Here is a 16,400-nt window from a genome sequence, read left to right as displayed (position 1 = left end):
CTGAATGTTAGCTATATTAGATTTTCCTGCTATATATACTATGTCTAATATTTCATAGCTAAAAGCAAACAATTGATGTTAAACAGAAAAATAAATAAATAAATAAATAAAGATCTTGAAGTAGAAGCTTCCCAGCACACGAAAAATGTGCCTTTGGTAGCCACGTATAATTCTAGGATATCCTCTAGGTTTATATTAAAATTGTTAAAAAGTCAGATTAACTTATAAATTCAAAACTTCATACAGACTTTTAACATAGAAGCTATGAAAAATCTGTCTATCTCTGTTTTTTATTTAGTTATATTAGTCTCTCTAAAAAAGAAAATGCTGCTATGCTTTCTGCTTATTGATATTACAAAACTTGTACTCTTTGTTAGCACTAATTTATTCAGTTATAATGAGTTATTGTTTTGTTATTACAATACAGAAAATATGCAAGTGTTTTATTAATTTGTGTAATCATCAACTGTTGCATTATTTCTCCTGTTTACTATTTAGACTGATATAAAGCTATATTATGTCTTTTTTCAGTCAGCTTTGTTTGGATATCTAATGATTAAGAAACCAAGTTCAAAGTATAAGATTTGTTTTTAAGTAACCTATTTTTTTCTTTTAACAACTGTATGTAATGCAAGAACAATCAAAGCGTCATTGTGCTTGGAGCTATATGTACATAACAAACCAACAATACTGTGTTAAATAACCAGCACTCTTCAATACTGCTTTATCTCGTCAAATACCTTATTTGGAAATAGAGCCGATAATAAAAGGGTGTAATAACACCTTCCACATTGATTTGTTTTTTGTCATACATTTATGATGTGAAAAATATTTTGTTGACTTCTTTTAAAATGCATAACCCAATATTAATAGCTGTACAAGTTAGAGCTTGTATGTCGGGCTTTAGCACTGCATGATTATTTTTATGGCTGAGTCACAAACCCCATAGTAACTGGAGTTTAAAATGCTGATAATTGTTTAAATCTACTGTCATTACAGGGCTTGAGAGATCACGGAGGTCGTTCAAGACTACAAAACTGTCACCATTTCTGACCTACAGTGGTGGTGAAAGTGCAGGACTTAGCAACTCACTGAATTATGGGGCTTAGAAATGGCGATGAATACAGTACTTCCAGAGCAGGGAAAAATATAAGCACATTTAGTGAAAATACAATTATTTCTCTACTTAGAAAACTCTCTGATAGTTTTACAAATTGTTACTGGGCAAAAAGAATTCAGCAACAGATAATTTGCTGTTAACACAATTACAACTCTAATGGCTGACTAGAATTTTGTTGTGTGACAGGAATCTGATATCCTGCCACAGTATGGCATGGGAATTTCTAACCACAATCCATTAGAAAAAGCCACAGTATTGCTTTTTTTGAGTTCCTAGCTGCAATTAGGCAGCAGTGGAACACTGATGCAAAGCTTTTATGAATAGAAACCAACATGCCCCTGGGCTAGAGAAGTGAAGGGATAGCTCAGCTCAGCAGCAGCAGGAGACAAACTCACGTTTTGAGCAACACTGTATATTGCATGAGAAACAGTTTTTAATGTGAACAGCCATCTACATTCACCTGGGTATTATAGGAGACTAAGTCCTTGACAACATCAGTGCTGCCATTCATGATATGAGCAACTAACAAATACCACTTTTAAACAGCAAGGTGCCAAATTCTGTTTATGGAAGTTTTTCCACAAGTTAACCTCATAAATAGAGCTAGTAACACAACTGAATCTTATTAGGTGGTAATTTCATTCAGAACTGTGTTAAGGGTGGTTCAAAAACTGAGGAAAAATTAAGAAAACCATGCTTTAAAAAAGTAACAGGTGATTCAGTTTGCAAAGTTTGCCCACTAAGTTTTTTGTTTGGTTACCTTAGGGCTTTGATTTGTGGTGATTTCTTTCCTAGAAGATTGAGAGAGATTGGCTTGTAGAGCTACATTTGGGCAGATAAGAATAAACCATCAAGAACTGTCAACATATGAATGTACTTAACTAAGATAAATCAATGAAAGACCTTAGTAGATGTCAAAAGATGAACGGCTTAAAACAACTAAATTATAGGACTACAGAGACAATGCCTTTGCAAGCAGGGTGAGGAAGAAATCAAGAATGAGAGAGAAGGCCATGTACTCATACAATATATTTCCATTTAAAATTTCCTAATCCTGTATTTGTGTTTTTTTGTGTGCATGTGCATATGTATGTTTAAATAAATGCTGTTGTGTTCAGTCCCACACATCAACTGGGTGCAGAAAAGACAAAAGGGTAAAGCCTCTGAAATGTTGTTTTGTCAAAAAAAAATTATATAGAACAACATTTACCAGGGATTAAGTGCCAAAGCAGAGTCACACGTGAACCACCTCATAATCTATGTGAGCGTAACAGCTGAAGTAAAACACGGAAGTATGCATAGTTTATATAAGCTGGAATCAAGCTTATCTTGAGGATATTAGACGGTTATGAAGCTGAACTGATGCTGTGCAGCATATTAAAAGCACCTATTGCTATGTAAGTGCTAATACTTCACTACTACAACTACTTAATACTAGTGTTGTTGCATGTTGTACATAATATCACTTGTTTCAATTAGTAATTTGAATTAAACCAGAACAGCTAGGCAAGCAAATTCCAGTATCATGGAATGCATATTATCTGCATTTGGGCTATATTTATCATCTAACCCTAGTAGAAATGTTCAAGTAATTTGTACACCAGTAGATCTGCTCATGTAACAGACAGGCACCCCGAAGGCAACAGTTTTACCATGGTCCCTAACTCTGCTGATTGAAGATATGCTTGAAAGATTCTTGATTTTAAATTGTAAATGATAATGAGTTTTAAATCAAAACTATTTTGATCACTACAGGTATTTTTAAAACTGAAACTCTTCAGAGGTCAAAATTTCCAATCAAGATCCAAACGTAATTAAAAATGTACTGGAAAGAAATGAACAGAAAAACTCCATTAAAAAATAATGGATTGGTACAAAATCTTTCAATGATATGAGAGGCCTAAAATAGACACTCCGGAATGGAAAAAATCTTACTTTCAGAGCTCCGTTTATTTGAAAATTGTCCTCCCCAATCATGAGTAAAACTTTGACATTGTCAAATTAGTGAGAATTTTGTCTTTGACACTGAGTCTGTGTTTCAAATGAAAAACAAACAAAACCCAAAACATATTCTCACTTCATTTAAAGCAAAAGAGAAAAGCAGTCATTTGACCAATTCTACTTGTAGAACAAATTTTATTCTGTCAGTTAAGGACAGGATAAGGTAGTCAAGTCAGAATTTGTGAATCTTGTCTGTGCCTGCCACAATGTATTGTTTCTTCCAACATTCATTCTTAAGTGTCAGTTTATAAATCTACTTTAGAATTGGTAAGAGCATAACAGAGTACTCTCACTCATATAACCTGGATTGAAAAGATCTGTAAACTAACATTTGTACAGTGCCCTCCTTGTAGTGAGCCAGAGCCAGGCAACATGATGAGCTCCTCTGCTGCACTATAGGGTTTAACAAAGAGCTATATGGAGGCAGATCTGAGGTGTGATTCTTTGGGGTGATTGTGTGTGTTTAACCAAATCAACACTAAGCCATCTTCTAAATTTCCACTCAGAGGCACAAACTTTCTAGAAATAAGGTAAACAAAGCTAAACATGCATGTTTGTGCTTTTAAAATATTAAAATATAAATGAAACTGCCAAAATGGGTAGTAATATTACCTCAGAGAAGCAGAAGCTACATAAAATGCAAGAAAAAAAGACACAAAAAGCATGTTCTCCAATTCTGAAAGCTGACATTTATGTTCAGTCTAAACTAATGATAATTTAAGATTTCTTTTTTTTTCATGAAAACAGCCAGTGAAGTTAAAAAAAGGAAGCACATCCCAAGTTCCTGAAGATGTGCTAAACATTTTGAAAGAAAGTTTGTTACCCTATCAGGAATATTTAATATGCAGGATGCATTTATTATGAAAATATTTTTTAAATCCATCATTCTCAAAAATGCTTTTTTCTTTTTTTTTTTTTTTCCTGTCAACATAGCAAAAAATGAAACTATGTGAAAAGCCTCATTATCCCATAAATGCAGATCTGAAAGCCTTGTCAGGCTGCCTATTGAATTAGCAAATACAAAAGTTGAGCACTCTGATTGATGCTGCTCTGCCAAAGCAGCAGCCAAGAGGATTTAGGTAGCTTTACTAAAGCTGGGTTGTATGGAAAGACTAAGTATTAATTCTTAATATGGTCGAACACAAAGTTGGAGCACGTCTGCTGAGACTGCTTTTTCTTTCTGTTAGATTACCAGATTCAAGCTTACTGTCAAAATGCAGAACAGAGGTTTAGATGTGAAGTACTAACTATATTCCAGAAAAATATAAAAGTAAAAAAAAAAATCAGTTTTAACCATATGACAGTTCTGAAGAAAGGACCTGAAACCCTCCCTCAAACTGAAAGAAATAGAATGCATACAATGTAGAAGATGTAAGAAAATGCCCTATTTTCAACTTTTTTGGGAGTGTGGGGCTTGAATATTTAAGAAAGGAGAGCATGAAGAACAGGATCCATTCTAATCGTGAACAAAACAAGATGAGAAGCAGATATGGCTGCCCTATCTTGTTTATATGAGAGCTTTAGATAACTGTGCCTACCGCAACTGCTCCATCAGCAAGGTAGTGTTAGGGTCATGACTGCTAAGGCGGCCTCTGCAGCAAGAAGTTCCCACACACATTTACAGGAGAGGGGGAAAAAATCTAGGACTGGTAACAGATTTTTTTCATGGATGGCAAAATTTAGTTTCTCTTACATTCAGAAGCCTTGAGGTAGGACTTTTATGATTATTTAGGATTCGTCTACAGCACATTCTGATTAAAAGGAATTTAACCTATTTCTACCAGAAAAAAAGTCTGTAACAAAAAGAGCACCATAGTTAACTTGCTCATTGTTAGCTGTTGCAGACAGAACAAAAAATGAATATGACAGAAACAGAGTTTTCAATTTTCAAAACATTTATCAGGCTGCTCTTGTCTAGTCTTTAACATGAGATAAATATGAAATGCTTACAACTAGACTACTCATACTTTTTCATCAAATACTGGTTTTATTGTCTGTGTATTCTGTGTTTCCAGAAAGTGGTAGAAAATAAGAATGACATCCAATAACAAGCTTACTGCTCATCAACACCAAGGCTGTGAACTATTAAAGTGTCTGAAAAGATACATCTCTGAAAATGTATTTGATGTGTAGACTGTCATGTTCCTATCCAGAACTTATGATACTGTTTGTGGAAAAGCAAGCAAGCAAACAAACAAACAAACAAAAAACACTTTAAACTAGTTCAGTGTTTTCCATCATGTGACCAGCAGTTTCACAGTTTCACCTTGCCCAAGAGTGCCCAAGGGTAGATTTACAGCAGAATTTTATATCCTGTTACCTGGGTCTTTTCCCTCCCTTTCTCTTTTTTTTTTTTTTTTTTTGTTTTGTTTTGTTTTGTTTTGTTTTGTTTTTGTTTTAGGCTGCTGATTTGAATAAAATAGACTAAGTTTCACACCTTTTAGTTTTTCTGCTAGGGAATTTTGATCATTTTCCCATTATGCGCAAGCTTGACTTTTTTTGTGAAGTGTTTTTTATGTTTGCATTTTACTTTGCAATGTTATTTTCAAAAAGTGTGGTTATAGGTTTGTCTTGACTTGGTGGTTGCAAACTGGGTCATCTAGCAAGATGTATGTCTTCCATATCTCTTAATTTAAAAGGGCAACTAATCAAACTCTAAGGTTTGTAATGCATGAAGAAGGAGAGAAAGGATTGAGGAGAGGCAACCAGCACAGAGCTGACATGCAGACAGATGTGGTTGCCTCAGATGCAGCAGACAGAAACAACTTAGGGACTTAGAGCAGAACGAATAAAGCTTGTAACCATGTCAAAGTTGGGAGAATGAGAGCAAGACGGAAATAAAGGCCTTTCCAATATCCTGTAAAGACACAGTGACAAAGAGCGTGACCTGTTTATAAATCTGTCAGGTTTATTGTCTCATTAGTCTCATTATTATTAGTCTCAGGTATATTGTCTCATTTTGAATTATTTAAGAAGTTAATAGCTCCAGATGTGTTCTAATTAAACTTGGCTTTTGAGTTTGAAAGCCCTTTTTCCTATGGTCCTTATAAATAGAAAATCTACACAGATTCAGGCTCTCAAAGTCTGGCTGAATTGGAGCCTTGCATCATCTCAAGCTTAAAACATTCAAATAAGCACTGCATTGTTGAGACATTATTGCAGCACAGTGGCAGCACTTTTGTGACTAACGAAACAGCAATTTCTTACCACTGTTAGCATTTTAAATTGGTTTCTGTACTCTAGTTTGCAGCCTAAGAAAAAGAAAAAAAATCTCATACATGCTGAGGAAACCTTACTAGAGATCCTGGCAGTTTGTTTTAAAGCCATTTAATGCCTCTTTCACTTTCTGGGAATTGCATGCACATTTAGCTATATTTAAACTTGAGTGATTATCGGAAAGGTCACAAAATAGAGGGACAATCAGGATCTAGAAGAGCTCTTTACAAATTAAAAAAAAAATAAAAATCACTTGGTGCAAAAGAAAATGAGTATTGTACAATTTGACTTTCAGAACTGTAACCAGATATAATCCATGTCCTATGACAGTCTCTTCAAATAACTTTGACAATGAAAAGGATGCATACATTTAGGAGTGTTTGTTGTCCAAATTCATATGAACTAACAAAAACTAAGAGCATCTGCTTAGGTCCTGAGGCACACCAGTAATTTACTAGCTGATCTTTGAAGAGAACATATTGTAAAATCAGCAAAGTACATAACTCAAACGCAACTCATATAGCTTATAGCTAATTTTTGCCTGGCAAATAAGGATACAAATTTGATGAGCTTTAACATACAAGATAATAAGAGTAATCCCATGATAGGGAGTACTATACAAAAAGAAACAGAGAGAAACATGAAAAGCTAATTGCTGTAAATTCTCTGCAGCTGTAATGAAATACAGTAAGAAACATCCCCCAGCCATATTGCATTAGATTCACTTGCATAGAAATCGAGAACTGGTTAAACAAGCAAAACTGAGATTGAACACTCCCTAGCTCAATGGCTCCAATTTCATCACAATTTTTACAAGAAAATGTATGCTGTTTACCCAGCATGCACAAATTAAAATTAAGCTAAAAATGTTTTTCTTTGTTCTTTTCTACTTTTCTTTCCGATGAGCAATTTTTCTTGCACAAACACTGAACAGAGCAAATAACAAGCTCATTGAAAATATGAATCAAGAACAAGTAGTTGATTTCTTTTTGCACTGCAAATTAGGCATACAAATCAAGTACAGCATTGTCCTTCTTAAAATGCATCTTGCTGGTGCAAAGCATTAAAACGTTCTTATACCTGTAAAAGTAAGGAGTTAAGAATATAACACTTCTCAGAATAAAGACTGCCTACAATCCTCCATCCCCAAGCATCTCTGTAAGATTAATCGAAGTAGAAAAACTAACCAAAACGTATAGACTGAAAGATTTCAGTGTTAGATCATTCTGTGGTTACTCAGGTTGTTATATATGCTATTACTGCTGTCATATCTCACTGGAATAAAGGCTAGGAGAAGCTAATGTATATGAAAGCTATAGTCTGTCATAAATGATATGATCAGAATTTAAGCTTATTTCAGTCATTTAATATATATATATATATAAAAGTCTCATACTTTTCACTCCAGCGTTGTACCTGTAACAATCAAGGAACATATGTTTCTTGCTCATCTGACATGACTGCATAGCAAACTTCTGGAAGAATCTATAACACAAGAGTCCTAAACTCTCCCCCAGAACTAGCTACCAGCCTACTAAAACTAAAATTGCAAGTATGACTGCTTTTTACTCCAGATAATAGGAAGCAAATAAGAATCTCAAAGATATCCCATAATAGCTGACATTTGTGAAAATCAAGTAAGGGCTATCAGCTATACGTAAGCTCTCTCTAGTTTACTGAAAACTCCAAGAAAGTGAAACTGGTATGTTTTAATGTCCTGCCTCTGTTAGGCATCTGTCATTTTCACATTTTACTCACAGAAATCTTAACTAGCATACTAAGAGCCACACTACAGTCATTTTCTGTTAGGAACTAACTCAATTTGGTGAAAACTTCTGTTAATATTTTGTAGTTAAGTCATTTCCTCTTTGTCAGTTGGCAGTTGAAATGGTAGAGATTTAATAAATAAAAAGCTTGTGGTTGTTCTCATATTCCCCATTCTTACTGCAGTTGACTAACATATTGAACAATTACATCCCTTTCTTTTCCAAAAAATGCATTACTCATTTTCCACTTGAAAATCAGGTGTCAAGCAAATTTTTGCCTCATAATTACTGTTTTGCAGTAATTTCCATTAATTAAAATTATATGCATAACACTGTTTCTAAATTCCTCCTCAGAAAAAAAAACAAACAACAGTGTTTCACTTTTTAATTCTGCGGTTTATTTTAAAGGCTAAACTTTGGCTTTACAACAAAAAATACATTGCACTAAATATAAAGCTCTGTTTGTTACAACTTACACTAAAAAAAATCTTGTTAATTTTATTCTGACACTTCTCATTCTGTACATGATTTTTGTAAGTTGAGTATATTTAGAGCTGAAGTGCTTTGAATGTTCTTAGCTTGACAGAACAATAAATAAATCAGTAAGTAGAAAAAAATATTTAATGCTGCCAGCAACCAATGTTCCCATTTTAAGGAAAAAAAAAAAAAAGTGGTTTGTTTTCCCAATCTAGAAAACAATAGTTTGCTGTATTACAATGAAGTGGCATAAAACTGTCCTTTGTCATATTAACACACTATATATTATATACTACACAAACATTTTAACCTTCAGAAACCAGAAGACTTCAAATATTACATAATTAACCTCAAATGCCAAGAATTTTTGTTTTGTTGTTTATTAGTATTATTATTTTATTTTGAACAGTACAGGTGTCACCATTAACCGATTAAATTTTTAGCTCAGGCTATTTCAGTGTGGTCTTTGAGCAGCTAAATTGAGGTTCTGCACTTTTTATAGGAACTTTTGCTTTCATCATCCCCACAGTAAAGATATTCATTTTTAGATAAGGCTGGATTGGTTATGTGTGATTATTCTTGACTGGCACGATAGAAAGCCAGTACCTATTCACTTAAGGAGTAGGAGAGGTGCTTTATGTGTATGGTGGGTGGCAATAAGTTTGCCCTCCTCTTTTGGAGTTTCCAGAGGCTCTTTACAACACAATAGACATTTTTTTATTTTTTATTTTTTTTAATGACACAAACAATGAGCTGATGGTGTGTTTGATATACAATTCGCTAACTATTCAGCACAAAGTGAACTCTGCCATGTATAGACTTTAGTCTTATTAAACCATCACTTGGGAAAATAGTGAGTAATTCTAAGCAGAAGGCCCAAATCCTAGTCTTATTGCATGACCATCCTCCAGCTATTGCCATGTCTGACAGTGAGATGCTTTCAACATAAAACAGACTTGTTCAAAATAGGAAAATGGTGTTAACATTGTCCATTAGAACATGAAATAAGCGTAATAATTTCTTCTGTGTTCCTTGAACTTAGTGGACAGGTTGATATAACTTATGCTAATTATATGCTTAGCCAACCTAACAATGTCAGCAATTCAATAGTTACAGAGGAGTATTGTGAGTATCCAGCTGTTCAATAGGACTTCCAAATAAAGCAAAAACCTAAATCTTTGTATTTGGCTGACATGCAATAATGTACGTTTCAAGAAAGGAATGCCACAATCCTTTAATTGCCACACATTAAGAAAGCCATTTTATCAAGTAATCAATAGGGCAATCATTTAGGCAATTCACATTTCTGCAGGTTTCACACGTGAATAAGCTTTTGCCTTAACATGAGTTAAGACCTGGTCTTCCTGAAGTTCAGCGGTTCAAGATGGGTTTTGAACCTACACCTAGATGATGATGATGATGACGATGATGATGATTATAACTTACAATTACGCATCAGAAAGAAGTGAAAACAAGTAATGGAAATGTGAGTTTATGAAAAGCAGTTGTGGACCTTCAGTTAGAATCTTACTACACGCGATCTGATTAAAAAGTGGCTCATGCTAGAGAAAGTGGGCTGGAGGGTTGTTTATGTATGGACTGAAATTGAAGCACGGTACGTAGATTTAGTAGTATCGTTAAAAAACAAAACCAACAACAACAAATAAAATAAAATATTTCTAAAATTTTGAGTAGATCATCTGTTTTCTACTCTTCTTTCAGATCTGTTTTCATTAGGCATAGTGTAGTCGCTAGCTTTCTTTCATCTAGCTTCAGATGATTTTTTTTTTCCTATTAAAGAAATTTCCTTTTAGGTAATAAACTAGAAAACTAACAAAAGGCAAAAACAAACAAACAAACAAACAAACACGTATTTCAACAATCTTTCCTAAATGATTCTTAAGATCCTGGAAACACTTTAGATAGCTAGTCCTGAGAGTGATGTTTTCTAGGTACAAGCCAGGTAGAGCAGAGATGCTGTGCATTAGGGGCATTTTTTTTCTTTTTTAATAATAATGGAAAGAAAAACAAACAAACAAACGAACAAAAAAAAAACCACATTCCTACAGGAATGTACTTTTGCCCTGTTCTGGTTTCTGACAGGCTGGAAGGGGAGTTCATTCTCCATGGCCCGTTCAGTCATTGGCTTCTTTCTTCTCCTGAGGCTGCCAACAAAAGTGCCAATTAGTAGCAATTGTGATGGTGATTTCCGAAGTGCAGTTTAAAGGATTTCTAACTGGGTTGGAGCTGTTGTCAGTTGACTGACTGGAATAATAATAATAAAAAAAGCTCACTGCTTCAACAGAAGCTTGTTAGACTTTTCTGTGTGATCTGCTATGGATAGCGTGAACTGCAACAGCTTTTGCATTCAAAAGAAGGATTTTTCTAAAAGCATCAGTGAGCACTTGTCTGTTTTATCTGTTCTAAAAATTTTAATTTTAAATTCTGTTAAAAACAAAAATAAATGAGGATCTAGAAGTAGGAGGAAAAAATAAAATAGCCTGTGGGGCATGCGTAACTGTTTCAATACATGAGGATCCCTGAAGGGTAGTCTTATCAAGTGGAAAAGATACTGTGCATTTTTCCTAGTACAGTGTTACTTTGATAGAACCGTATCCACTAAATGGGTTAAAACACAAGAGACCTGATATACTGAGGTTTTGTGTTGATGTTTTACCATAAACATCAGAAAGCAATATATGCTGACAAGCTATACAAAGAAATAGGCATTTATTATTCGTGTATAAGGGAATGCTTGAACTACATGTCAACAATATTAAACCATTTGAACATTAATCTTTATTTAAAAGATTTTTCTTTACGGTAACATAAATAATTACTTTTCCCATTTCTTTCCTTACTAATTTGTTCATAAAGCACAATAAGCACCTCGTCTCAGACTTAATGAATTCACCCTAGCAGCCACAACACAAAACAACTAGCAGTTTTAAGTTTCAGAACCATATATATTAGTTACATCAAAATCATACCTTATTTTACAGTTCCATTAAAAAAAAAATAAAACAAGCAAACAAATAAAAAAAACACCCTTGTGCATGTGCTAGTGAGTTGCAGGAGCACAGGCAGGTTGCAGGCCTGGCCGAGTGGTGCAAAACAGTCAGGCCCATGACCTCCATCATACTCATCTCTGCTGAACTTTCCAACCTCTGAAGCGCAGAACAGCTTTCCTTTATTCCTGAGGGTTGTTCCTGATACAGGTACTTCTTAGAAAATGGAGATATGACTGAAAAACAAAACAAAACAAAACAAACAAACAAAAAAACCACACAAAATAAATCTCACATCTAACACCAGAACATTGCATTCCCCAGGAAAACAATACTTAGGTGGGAGCTCCTAACTTCCATAATGCCAGGTCCCACCCAAACTCTGTGTCCTGCTTTCTCCTGCTTTTTCTTTTCTTTAATACTCAGCATGTCAGTAAAACCAGATGGGAGCAAATGTGGTATAATCACTGTCTTTTGCACATGCAATATAAATTAATGATTCCCTACATTTCTGAAGGGTGAAGTTTGTAAGGTAGTGTTCCTACACTGCACACACCTGGGGAACCAGCATGGCAGTGTTGGGCTGTGACTGTGTGGTCTGAATCTGCAGAAGTCAGCCTGTGTCTAAAAATGTGGGGTTTGGATTGTTTTGAAAATTTAAATTTACTATTTAATAAAAACAATGTAATTTGTAATTATTTCTTTACTAGAGAAGCAAATCAGAAGTTTGATATGTGATGTTACTTCTCACTAATTATGTACGGTGATTCCAGGATACTTACCACAAAAGATTTTAGTACCGCTACTAAGAGACAGTGAATACTTCTAGAAACTGTTTTTGTAGTTTAGAATATTGTATATGCTATTTCCTAGCATAACTTTTACCCAGAGGATTAAAAAGTAATTTTTGCTATGTATGTCTGTCTTCACAATGGAGTTTAATCAGTTGTTATACAGGTTTACGTAACACCATTCCTGTTTCCATAAGCATGAATTAAAACTCCTGATTCTGTACTGGTAACTTTATTCACTTTTAAGAGGCACTTTTCACACATACAAAATTATATGTTATTAGGTCAGAGGTTGGACTCAATGATCTTGAGGTCTCTTCCAACCTAGACAATTCTGTGATTCTGTAATTCTGTGATATTCTGGTTACATAAGTGACAAGTACCTCAGAGCCTGATAATGTTCTGGAATGTGCAACATCTTTCCTATGGAGAGAAAAAAAGGAGGAACCTCAATTAATAATACTATTGGCAAACAAACTGTGTGTAAAATTAGGGGAAAAAAAAACACTAAAGAAAATTGCTGGCCACAAGTACAGAGTTTCCACCTACTTCAATTTCTACTGGGTGTTAGAGAACGAGAATCAAAATCAACTTTTTACCTTTTAATCAAATGAAGTCTTATTTTTTAAATAATGAAATTTTGTGTATAAAAAAAGTGTTTTGGCTAAGGTATTTTATGTAGAGTGGATTTTCAAACTGAGAAATAGTACAAAATTTAATTGAAAATCATTATAGATCCTTGACTCTTATCAGAAATAGCATCAGTGTTATTAGCAGATCAGCTGATCATTAAGTATTACTATTGTACTTTGTGTTCATAATTACAGTAACAAATGCTTCTGCTGATTGCAGCAGTAGACCCAGAATAAGAGAAATGTCTAAAAGAGTAGCAATGATCAAATTGTCTTTATGTAAAATTGGTTATGCATGAATCTAGTGTGTCTGAATGCCTTTTGTATGTGTCTGAATATCTATGTATTTTAAGTGTCTTATGTTAATATTTTATATGAACCAAGAAAGATCCCTGTAATTAAAGTATGTCACATATTTTTGGTACACACAGTTTGCCAAATTCAGAGTTATAACCACAGAACACTTATGTGTTAACAAATTCAGCCTCTGTTTATGACAACCATATCTCATAATGTCTTTTATGTCAGGCTTTGTTTTAAAAATGATTTTTATGACTGCTTGGAGCTATCAAATTCCTTTAATGGTTCTTAAGTTTTCTAATTTCCATGCCAGTTTACTCACGGTAATATTTGTTTTGTGCTGACATTATTATTTTAACAACTTACTCTTCTGATCCTTTTTGTTTGTTTTGTTTGCTTGGAAATAAATTATAATTGTGGTTTGGAATTCATTTTATTAGACAGAAGGGCAAACATTCTTCAGTCCGTTCTTGATGAGAGAGTTCACCATTCATCAATTGGTCTTAATAGTTCACCTCTATGCCCATGCCATTTTAACTTCATTTTTTTTTCTACTGCTGGTTACAAGAATTCTAGAAAACCTTCTAGATGAGAACTTCATTCACTGAACTAGAGCATGAGTGTTTCCCAATATGTATAGAAAAATAACAACAATACTTGTATAGAAAAACAAAACATATTTTTCATGATCATGAGAACTAGGAAGGCTTACAGAGGGGAGCAGCTAAGGTGGTTCTGCAGGTACCCATTCTCACTGAGTCAGAAGCACCTCTGTAACTCTTTAAATATACCTAATGAAGGGAAAAAGGTGATACCTCTAGAGATAGGAAATCTGAGGCATTAAAAGAGGTAAAGGGGAAGTAAATGCCAGGGTGGGAGAATTTTGGGACACAGTCATTCTGTTTAATTAACATTCAAAAGATATTTTCATCTTGTAACATTTCCTATGAACTACCCCCTGGGCTACCATTTCCTGTTATTAGTACACTTAAATTTTAATAGTGTGAAATTTCATTCTACCATCATCCTCAAGGTCATCTTGTTCATCTTCATGGTTGATGTTCTATTGCCCTTCAATCTGATGGCTTCCAACTTCCTGTTACCAAAACAAACAAACAAACAAACAAAACAAACAAACAAACAAACAAACAAACAACAAAAAAAAAAACACAGCACCTCCTGCTTTTTTATGGGAAGTCATTAATATTAGATAAGAAGCCTCCGGCCCAGATGTTCCTTTTTCATTCGCAATGTCTTTGGTAAGTGCCCTTTAAGTAGTTCTAACTACTAATCTAACTCTAATCTATCATTAGAGTTTTTTACCACCATTTTCTACAGATTAACTAGTAGTTTCCTATATGTGTCAAATAATTAATATTAAGGTTTAGATAGATTACTTGTAACACATTTTCTTTATCTATAAATTTAATCATTCTGACATCTAAAGCTGTGGTTAAACTCATGCTGTCTGTCATTTATTATTTATCTATGTCCTTACAAGGAAAGGAATGTCTCATACGTTTCTTCAATCCATGTGGAAGGGAAACTCATCACAGAAGAGCTAAACAATAAAAGGTAGCTCATTTATTTCCAAACCTAATTTATACAGCAAGTAACTCAAGTCCCCATTTTTTGTGGAATTATAATATCCATGTTTTTATGGCTATATTGAGTGCTGTCTTTCTGCCTTGTTTCTCTGAAGAATTCACACTGGCTTAAATTTTTCCTTTGGATATATATATATATCCTATATATATATATATGTATATATATATATATATATATAAAGTAATGTATGTGTAAATGGAAATTGAATAAAACAGAATTATTGCAATGTGCCTAGCAGTATAGTATGCAAACTTTTTGATCACCTGGCTCATGAGAGCGGTCCAAGTATTTGTAGTAGGATTTCCTATGTTAACCAGGAAAGTCATATCCACTTTGTCATTGTTCTAAAAATACAAATAACAATAATTTCAGGAGTAAATTCAAGTCCTCTAAATATATCTATAATATCTTAAAGAATTTTATATTTCCTGGTTCATCAGGCTTTAGGAGTGGAAAATCACTATATCTCAGAGTCAGGGTGCTTCTGATCAGCTCATTGGCAGCATCCTGCCACTGTGAAACTTTGTTTCTACTGAGTTGTTTTACTCTTCCTTGCTTTCAGTGAAACCTAACACTTGCTTCTGAGTACCTGTAGCTGCTTTGAATCCAGATCTCACAAACGCAACTGTGATGCGCTAATACTCAGAGTAAAATCAGTAACAGCACATATTTCTGCCACCCTGAAGTCTGGGTCTCTATCTAACCAAATTAATCATATTTTACAATGATCTATAAAATGTTAATTAGATACTTGATTCTTTTTTTTTGCCTTTTTTTTTTTTTTTTTGAGATATACCCTATTTCTTTAAATTACTCTTAAAAATTAAAATGTTTAGTATTAGATACTGTAAAACAGTGGGTTAGTACATGCATTATGCTAAACACATTTTATGTATTGTTTGCTACTAATCATCAACTTACTCATCGCTTGTGCAATCCTATGCTGCACACTCCAGAGGTACACTAGTTTCAGAATAGAGCCATAGAAACATAGAGTATCCTGAGCTGGAAGAGACGCCAAAGGATCATTGAGTCCAACTTCTGGCTCCGCAAAGGACCACTGAAAAATCAAACCTGAGAGAAGTGTCCAATCATTTCTTGAACTCCGAGAGACTTGATGCTGTGACCAATTCCTTGGGAATCCTGTTCCAGTGCCCAACTGCCCACTTAGTGAAGAACCTTTTCTTAATATCCTATCTGAACCTCCCCTGAGACAGCTTCTTGTTGCTCCTCATACATCTTCCCCTCTAGATCCTTCACTGTCTTGGTAACCCTAAGATAGACATATTTTTCTTCAGCAGATCTGGTTTGGGAAGATCTTGCCCTATTTCCCTGCTTCTGTCTGCCCTTCTGCATCAGGTTTGCTGCTGTCTCTGTCCTTCTGCCTCCTCTACCAAATGTGTATTGATTGTTTGTGAACCTTGAAATTGGCTTAGTTGAGCTAAAAAACAAAAACAAACAAACAAAAAACATATGCCCCA

General features: G+C 34.3%; 1 protein-coding gene and 1 long non-coding RNA gene across 2 annotated transcripts in view; one reads left to right on the top strand and one right to left on the bottom strand.

Moving 5' to 3' along the window:
- PCDH11X (protocadherin 11 X-linked) overlaps positions 1 to 16,400 on the top strand; it is a 480,483-nt gene that overhangs the window by 419,901 nt on the left and 44,182 nt on the right. The gene's annotated exons all lie outside the window — the stretch shown is intronic.
- LOC137863458 (uncharacterized) lies at positions 11,365 to 16,386 on the bottom strand. The gene is made up of 4 exons (XR_011100905.1): positions 14,332 to 16,386; positions 14,024 to 14,102; positions 12,763 to 12,802; positions 11,365 to 11,824 (listed from the first exon to the last, which is right to left on the bottom strand). It is a non-coding gene; the product is annotated as an uncharacterized lncRNA (long non-coding RNA).

The sequence above is a fragment of the Anas acuta genome, chromosome 13 (genome assembly GCF_963932015.1).
Source record: "Anas acuta chromosome 13, bAnaAcu1.1, whole genome shotgun sequence".
Lineage (NCBI taxonomy): Eukaryota > Metazoa > Chordata > Aves > Anseriformes > Anatidae > Anas > Anas acuta.
This window is presented reverse-complemented; position numbering and strand designations above follow the sequence as displayed.